This window comes from Cinclus cinclus, chromosome 7, assembly GCF_963662255.1.
Source record: "Cinclus cinclus chromosome 7, bCinCin1.1, whole genome shotgun sequence".
NCBI lineage: Eukaryota > Metazoa > Chordata > Aves > Passeriformes > Cinclidae > Cinclus > Cinclus cinclus.
This window is the reverse complement of record NC_085052.1, coordinates 29,098,207-29,106,435: the sequence shown is the minus strand read 5'-3', so window position 1 is coordinate 29,106,435 and position 8,229 is coordinate 29,098,207.

Below are 8,229 nucleotides of genomic sequence, written 5' to 3'. Positions count from 1 at the left end.
GATTGTGTAATTTGAGGTTTATAGAACCATGCATAAAGCATTTGTTGTTCCACCTTTAATAAAATTGATCCATTAACTCTGACCATATTTTTAGTACATAGTTTGCTACAAAAGCATTAGGACACATTATGAATCATTCTGGCATTATGAGAGTTAATAGAATACTATATATTTTTCAGGATTATTAATATTTAGTGTCATTCAGTAAATTAAAAAATCAAGTTTAACTAAGGTTAAAAATATCTGATGATACAGTACATAGATTATTGTAAATGTATATTAATGAAGCTTTACACAATTGACTGGATATCTTTTCGTTAATCACTCACAAACCCATGCCAAACATATATCAAAGACTTCAGCTCCTTTTTCATCCAATCTTCCGACATTTCATTATTATGGTTACCTGATTAATGGATGCAATAATATATGTGGCATGATATGATATGTTCACATTAAATTTTAATCAAATATTACTAAATTCAGAAAACATTAAGTAAATCATGACTGATGAGGCAATATTGCTGTACTGTTGTATTGATGGTTAGAGAAACTCACTATGGAGTTACAGATTAAGGCGGAGAAGTAAATCTTATGAGGAAATAGAAGTATCTCAAGTTTAACTAGTTGGTTCTTTTAAAATTGCCTTCCAGCCAAAGGCTAAATATTAGATCCATCAAAAGTATTCCAGTGCCTGTAACTAGATAGCATTCTGATATGAATGCTCAGGGGTTTTACATTGCAAGTTGTCTCATTGTTTAAAAAGCATGGATTAACATATGCTCTGCACAAGGGCCTTTACCAAAAGATCATGTAGGGGTAAAAAGCATTATTCCCCACTGGGAAGAGTTGGGAAGAATTAGCCCAGTTTATTTAAAACCTTGCTGTGACTTGAGCAGCAGGGTGTCAGGCACATGCAATGCACTCGGCCTGTTCATTTTTACACAAATTGCACTTCTGTGGCTTTGCAGGAGGTGTGCAGAAAGACAGATGGGGGTTTGTGGTCACAGCCTAGATCTACAAGTGCAAGATGGTTTCGCTCTGGAACACCAGAGAATGTGCCTTTACTGCTGCAGGCAGCAGCTTTCTTTTCAGCTTTAGGCTAGTTGTTAAGATGCTCATATGAAAATTCGGTACTAGTACTTGGCCATAATTCTGTATTGCACTTTTAACTGACAGACAGGAAAAAAACCACTGAACTGTCTTTTCACTGCTGTGTTTGAAGCTGTGAGGGATCTAATTGAATTCACCTACTTATATTTCCCATTCTAGTAAAATTTCAGATGGGATCTGCTTATGTTATCCTATGTCTGCCTTGAACATCCATCTCCCCACACCCAAAACTGAATGATCCAACTTATGATTTTGAGCATTACTCTTTACAACAAACAAGTTATTTATTCAGAGTAAAACTCCACCTCATGAGAGTTAGATGACCCTTTAGAAGCTAAACAGTGAATCCTAAAAACCAGTTCTGGAGGGAGTAGCTAAAAGACTGCAACAAAACATTTCAAGTATTAACCTGTCCTGAAAAACATATGCCAAAGAATTTAGAGCTCCTAGAAATAGATAGTCTGAGGTGCTAAGTCAAAACTTCCAGTGTAATAATCTGTGACTATTCTTGTGTAGAATTACAGTCCCATGGTACAGACTAAACAGGTCTGTTCTTTCATTTGTTTGTACCTTACATATGAAAATAAAAGGGAGACAGTTATCATATTATCATCCTTGTGGTAGACTCTTATGCCAAGATATCAGATGTTACTGGATCTAATTTTGATTATGTGAAGTAGCATACAAGTCCTGCTTAACTGCATAATTGATTGTATTCACAAATGAATGCATTGCACAGTACTTGCCACAAGACCTTTCCAAAATGCTGTTTTGTTTCTTCATGTCCTGGTCTCACTTTCAATCCCTTTTCTTGTTTTGAAAGATTACAGGGAGGAGTTTAAGACTGCCTTGTATTATGCTTACCAGCATGGGAAATCTCAGTGCTACTGCACTGCAAATAAATACTACTCAATTCTGCAGTGATACTCTGAATATTAAGAGCAATAAATATTTAACATACTAAGCTGGATTTTTTTTTTGACCATTTGCTTTTTGCTAGAAGTCATTCCATATAAGGGATTTTAAAGAAAAGCATACAGATAATAAAGGCAGAAAAGGAAATTAAAATTCTTAAACTGATACAATTAAATTAAGGACCAAATGGGAAGATGCACGCAGTACTGATGTATCTTGATAGCTCAGCTGAGCTACTGGTTTATTACTGGTAAAATGTCTGGCACAAGAATTTTAGTTAAACACCTTCTTGCTATAAAAGTGGGTTTGGAATTTTTTAAGTGTGACTAGCTCATAAAACCTAACGTGAACAGCTATGAGAATAATTAAAGCAATTCACTAAAGTTGTTTTTCCTCCATACCCAGATAAGTTTTGTACAGTTACAAGATTAAAAAGCACAAAATTCCTGTGAGTGTAAGGCCTAATAAAAATGGAAGAATACATCCAAACCCACAGCTCTTACCTCAGGCAAACTCCCACTGGTGTTGGCACCTCATGCGATACAGAGAAGAGTGCAGGCACTTCAAACAAAATTGTCTGGAAAGGTTTGATTCACTCTCACTTGATTAATTGAATGAGTATATATAAGCCAGTCTTGCAACTCTCGCTTTCCTCAGGAATGGAAACATACCAGGAAAAAAAAAATTTAAAAAAAAAAAAAAAAGAAAAAAAAAGGAGGTAACTGAAGGTTCTCAGTAAACTTGAGGTCCCAGCATGATGTTATGGCTCAGACCTTCAAAATTCTTCAGGCTTCCACTGAAATGTTAACAAGATCCAGCATTTAATGACCCAACAAAGCCTTGTAGTCTACAGATTTGTGTCAAATACCAGACCTTTTCTCAGAAAGTGAACTTAAAATGGGCCTACTTCTTTGCATTACAGTCTCAGAGGGCAAAAACAAAGGAATCCAGAAATTTTTTGACTGAGCACTCTGGATATGTGATGTTCACTGTATGTTGAAAATGCATCAATTTCTAAGGACAAGGAAAGCAATAATGTATTGTCCAGAGAAATGCAGCTGTGGAGTTAGGATATTAGGATGAGAGAGCCAATTTGGAGAAAGAGAATCGATGCTAGTGATGTGAGAACAAAACCTTCATATCCTTTAGCAAAGTAAAGCTGTTAAACAAACCTACGTTTGTACAAGCTTTTTAAATCCCAGAAACCAAAGGTGAAAGGGTCTTTTACATTTGAGGATAGGGCCAGCTGAGAGAAGCCTGTGGCAGCGTTTAGGAAGGCAGTAACAGAAGCACAGATGCAGCACAGGCTCTTTCAAGGATGAGCAGGAGTGGAGCAGCAGGTCTGGGTTGAGGAAAGAGCAGCAGGCCTGTGGGTTATAGGTGAGAGAGGATTTGTGGCAAGGGTGGGAAAGGGTTGAAAGGGAGAGTGGTGGCTTTACAATAGGGCTGTGTGAGAGAAAATCTATTAAGAAATGTTAGGAAGAGACTTGGGGCAATGAAGCAGACGTAAAAAAAACATGGAAATCCTCACATTTTTACTTCTCATCACTTTCAGATGGCCAGTCCTTTTTGACCCCATTTTTGATGCCAAAAATATATCAGCCCTACTCAATAAAAGAAAAAGTCAGTATATCAACTGCTTATCACTACGCTCTCATGAAATACTGAAAACAGAAAGGTTGCTGCTCATCTGAATACTGAGGGCTTATGAACACAAACAGTTTTCCTGGTATTTTGCACCTGGACAAGTAATGCAAAGGAATACTACTTAACCTTTCACCATTCCCACCATCTCCTTTAACTAAATTAGTTATTCTGAGCAAAGAAATCACACTATAAATATAATTAGTTACTTGGAACCTGATCTAAAGTCTAATGAAATCAGCATAAGGCTTACAGAGAGAATGAGCTATAAAGAAAATATTAGTTTGATTGCTGTGGGCAAAACTACTTTCAGATCTAAGCAGAGGATTTAACTATTTTATTCTGTAAGCAATGAGAAAATATCTTCTTGAGTCTAAAACGAGAGACCTAATTAATTCTAGAGCACCACAGCCATATAGATTACTTCTTAATATGTATGAATCCAATAGTGTCTTTTTCAAACAGGAATATTTAAGAGGCATTTAGGTGGTTGTGGATCCTCATTTCAGTAAACACATGTGAAGGCATTCATTGTGTTTAAATATAATAAATACAGCTAAAATCATGCATCTGGGTCAATCCTCTGCATGTAATCAGGATTATGAAAATTTAGTTTTTCTTATCTTTCTCAATAAATGGTCTATGTACAGATGACTGGAAATTTATTCAGACATGGTCTTGCCATGGTCTTGTTTTTAAACTCACCAGTTTTTTCCTCCCTGCAAATCTGACTGATTTCAAATTCTGTCAGTTGCCCTGGTAGCTAAGAAAAGTGCCAAATTGTGGTTGCTGATTTCTAAGCTGCACTTAAGTTCTTTCAGAGACAAAATTCTCATGCCAAGGCATTGTAATTGCAAGTTTTCTGCCCATTTTAATGACTTGCTCTTCTGGTTCTTATTCCTGGCCACATGTAATTATAAAGGAAAAGGTCACTGAGGACCTTGAAAAGGCAAAACCCAAATAGACACAAAAGGGGTAAAGGCGACTAGAAAAGGTTTTGATTTAGTTCACACCTTCTCCAAGATTGCACTGTCCTGAACCTCCCAGTCCTCTGAATGGGGCTCCTTCAGCCCTGGTTGTCAAAGCCCTCCTTCACCCCCTGCCTTGCCCACAGCTCCTCTCAGGCATTCCCCAGAGGCAACCCAAAGAGAGACAGCACACGCAGCATTTCCTAGGGGGAAATCCTAAAATCTGGTTATTCTGAAAAATCTGACAAATGGAAGGAAGCCCATCAGTTTGATGGCTCTGTACATGTGTGGTGGGAAAAAAAAAATTGTCAGAGGCATAGGGGAATCCCTTTTGTTTCAAAAGTGCTTCTTCAAAGAAACAGACACCCCTATCTCTCTTTGAGGAAGGCACTGTGTGGGAGGCTCTGTGGGCCCTCCTACAATGCCGTGACTGAGAAGCCTGTCTTTAACTAGAGCTTCACTGAAAATGCACAGTCCAGATAAAATGCAAAGACACAAAGAGTAAATAAAGAAGTAGTCAATGCTAAGCAAAGTGTGGGCCGAGGAATTCTGCCTCCTAAGGAGGTGACAGTCAAATGAAGCTGGCTCATCATGTGTGTCAAAAGCAGCATCAGACAGGTAAATAGCAATTCTACACTTCCCTCCTACTCTAAAATTCCACCCTTAAAACACAGGGTATTTTAGGAAGTTTCCCGCTGACAGGCACATCCTGCCCAGGATTACATTTTAATAGTTCTTCTTTTAGACAAACATTTAATTTATACTTATAGTCAACATGCTATTCCCATGCAGTCCCTTGGGAGGAGCAAAACATACAAAACACAAAAAGGGCGATAATGAAAAGAAACAATCAATCTGCATTAATTGATAAATTTGCAGATAATGTAGTAGAGTATTTACTATTGTTTTGTTTTTTTTTTTTTTTTTCTGGAGGGCAACTTTTTATCTTTTGGATCAACTCTGTAGACTCCAGCAGAAAACAGTAGCCATTTTCAGTCCAGTGCAGCTGAGGTTGGTATGCCATCTGAATGAATATATGACATTCAGCACTCCAGGATCTTGGTATTTTGGACAAAAATCCACAAAGTACTCCGAGACTATTCTCTAAGTAAAGAAAAACTTCCACATAAATTTAGATTTTTTTTTTAAAAAAGTAGCAATAACATAATTACCTTACATTATATACAAACAATAATTACATTAAAGCTAATTTTACAAAGATAAGGTTACTGGTTTTACTTGCTTTCTGCAGCCACTTCAGGACATTGCAACATGATGTTTCTTGAGGGACCAGGGAACAATGATATTTTCATTTTTCTAAAGACAAAAAATACTATCTATCCACACACTGGCTTGACTCAAAAACACAGCCCCTAAAACATTTATTCTTTTGATACAATATCCCTTAATCCTTTAGCTCACATTCCACAAGTGGTATATTGGCCCAGCAACCTTCTTTTTCCACTGAAGATAATGTGACTTGAAATGAACATTGACTGTCTCTTAAAACGCAATAAATTAAATTGTCTTTCTTCAGCCAGCAGCAGGAGTAATAGAAAGCATTTCCCAGAACGAGTTTGTTTGATTTCTACAGAAGTGTTTGACCTAATGATCTGTTTTAGCAAACTGGTATAACTTACAGAAAACTGATAAACACACAGCAAAAACCAGCTATGCAATTACCTGTCACAAGTCAAATATTTTATGCAAAACTAAAGATTAGACACAAATAGATCAGGAATACAGTTTGAATAAATAAATGAATTAAAATCTCCAGTTCCATCACAAAGGATGGGAAAAAAGTTCGTCAAAGGGCTAGAAATAACAGCCTGACAGTACAGTATGCAATTTAACATCCAGGGCATTGAAAATCTCATTCTACATAGTATTTAACAAGATCATCAACACCTGCCTCTGGATTAATGCAGTATGGAAAAAGATAATCAGTGTTAGATCTGATGTTTAGATGCAAGAAAATCAGTAAATTGTGGCACATTTAATTCAGCTAACTTCGTTAGCAACTGAACAACCAAGCAAGCTTTATGCTCAAACGTAAAGACCTTTGGCAAACTTTCTCTTTTGTAGCACTAGCAGAAGAGAGTGGAAAAGGCTGCAGAGGGCTAAGGATTAGAGAAGGACTTGTCACTTTGAAGAGCTACAGTGACCAAGTAGGATCATCAAAATGGGTACAACACTCCTGCAGATAACAGCTAAATATTACTTTTTCATGAGTGTGTGTCCATGAGCTAAAAGGAAAGGAAACACAACGGTTCAGTGCAATGAAACAATTCAATTTTATCACCTCATGTCTGAGTGTAAGTGCTGATCAGTGAAGTGCCAACTACCCTTTCTCCCTCACCCAGGCCAACCTATGCCTTTAACAACTTTTACAGCACAACTTCACCCGTCTCCTATTCAATCAATGGGCTCTAGATCAAAACCCCTCAGGACTACATGGGATCTGACTTGCTGATATTTAATGAAACCAAGTGATAGATAAATTCTTGCAAATGAAAATGGGAACTAGCAAGGTGTCTTTGGGAAACTCGTTGCCAGAAGAGACTATCTTGTCTAACCACGTATGTCAGAAGGAAACTCCCCCCAGCATTCCCATGTTGCAGAGCTAGTCCCTACAGCACAGGCATAGTTGAGAGCTATGGCATGTGAGGCCATGTGGGCTCCCTCAGAGACCCACAGATGCCACTCGTGTCTGAGGATCAAAGCTACAAAGGGAACTCTGGACTTTCCTAACTTGCTGCTAATTAGCTTTTTCACTTCTTATCTTCTGAATGTCTCACCTTCAGCCCTACCTTCTTTTCTCTCGCCCTTTTTTCCCCCCTGCCTTCTTTCCCCTTTCAGACTATTACATGAACTCATGCCATCCATTGTTCCACCTGACAAAGCTACACACAACCCTTCTCTGGTCTTCACAAAGCACAAAGTTGTGTGGACCATGAATCTTACCATGTTCAGTGCCCTGCTTCACTGGTCCCTCTCAAGACAGTGTATTTTGAATAATTAATCACAGAATCATTGAGGTTGGAAAAGTCAAGTCCAAGCATTACCCTAAAACTGCCAGGTCCACCACTAAACCCCAAGTACCACATCTACAAGTTTTTTGAATACTTCCAGGGACAGCCATTCCATCACTGCCCTGGGCAGCTTGTACCAAGTGCCTGACAGCCCTTTCAATGAATAAATTTTTCCTACTATCAAATCTAAACCTCTCAGGGTACAATTTGAGGCCATCTCCTCATATTCTATCACTTGTTAAGTGGGAGAATTGACACTACTGTGATGTTAGCACGTACATGGTGATATGGCAATTTTAGTATCATTGCCATTGTTACCTGTTTCCATGCACTCCAATACTGCAATGAAAAGCCATGATGAGCCCTTGCACTTTTACTGTTTCATGTTTACTGGGGAACTTTTCCCCACAGGAATGCCACTCAGCCCTCATCACAGCCCTCAGTATCTGTCCCTTAAGCCTCTGCCTAGAACTTTTAAAGTGTTTTTTGACCTCCCACAGGATAGCAGCATTTAGTAGCATAGCCTTTTTTACTACCCTCACATTTTGCTCTATTCC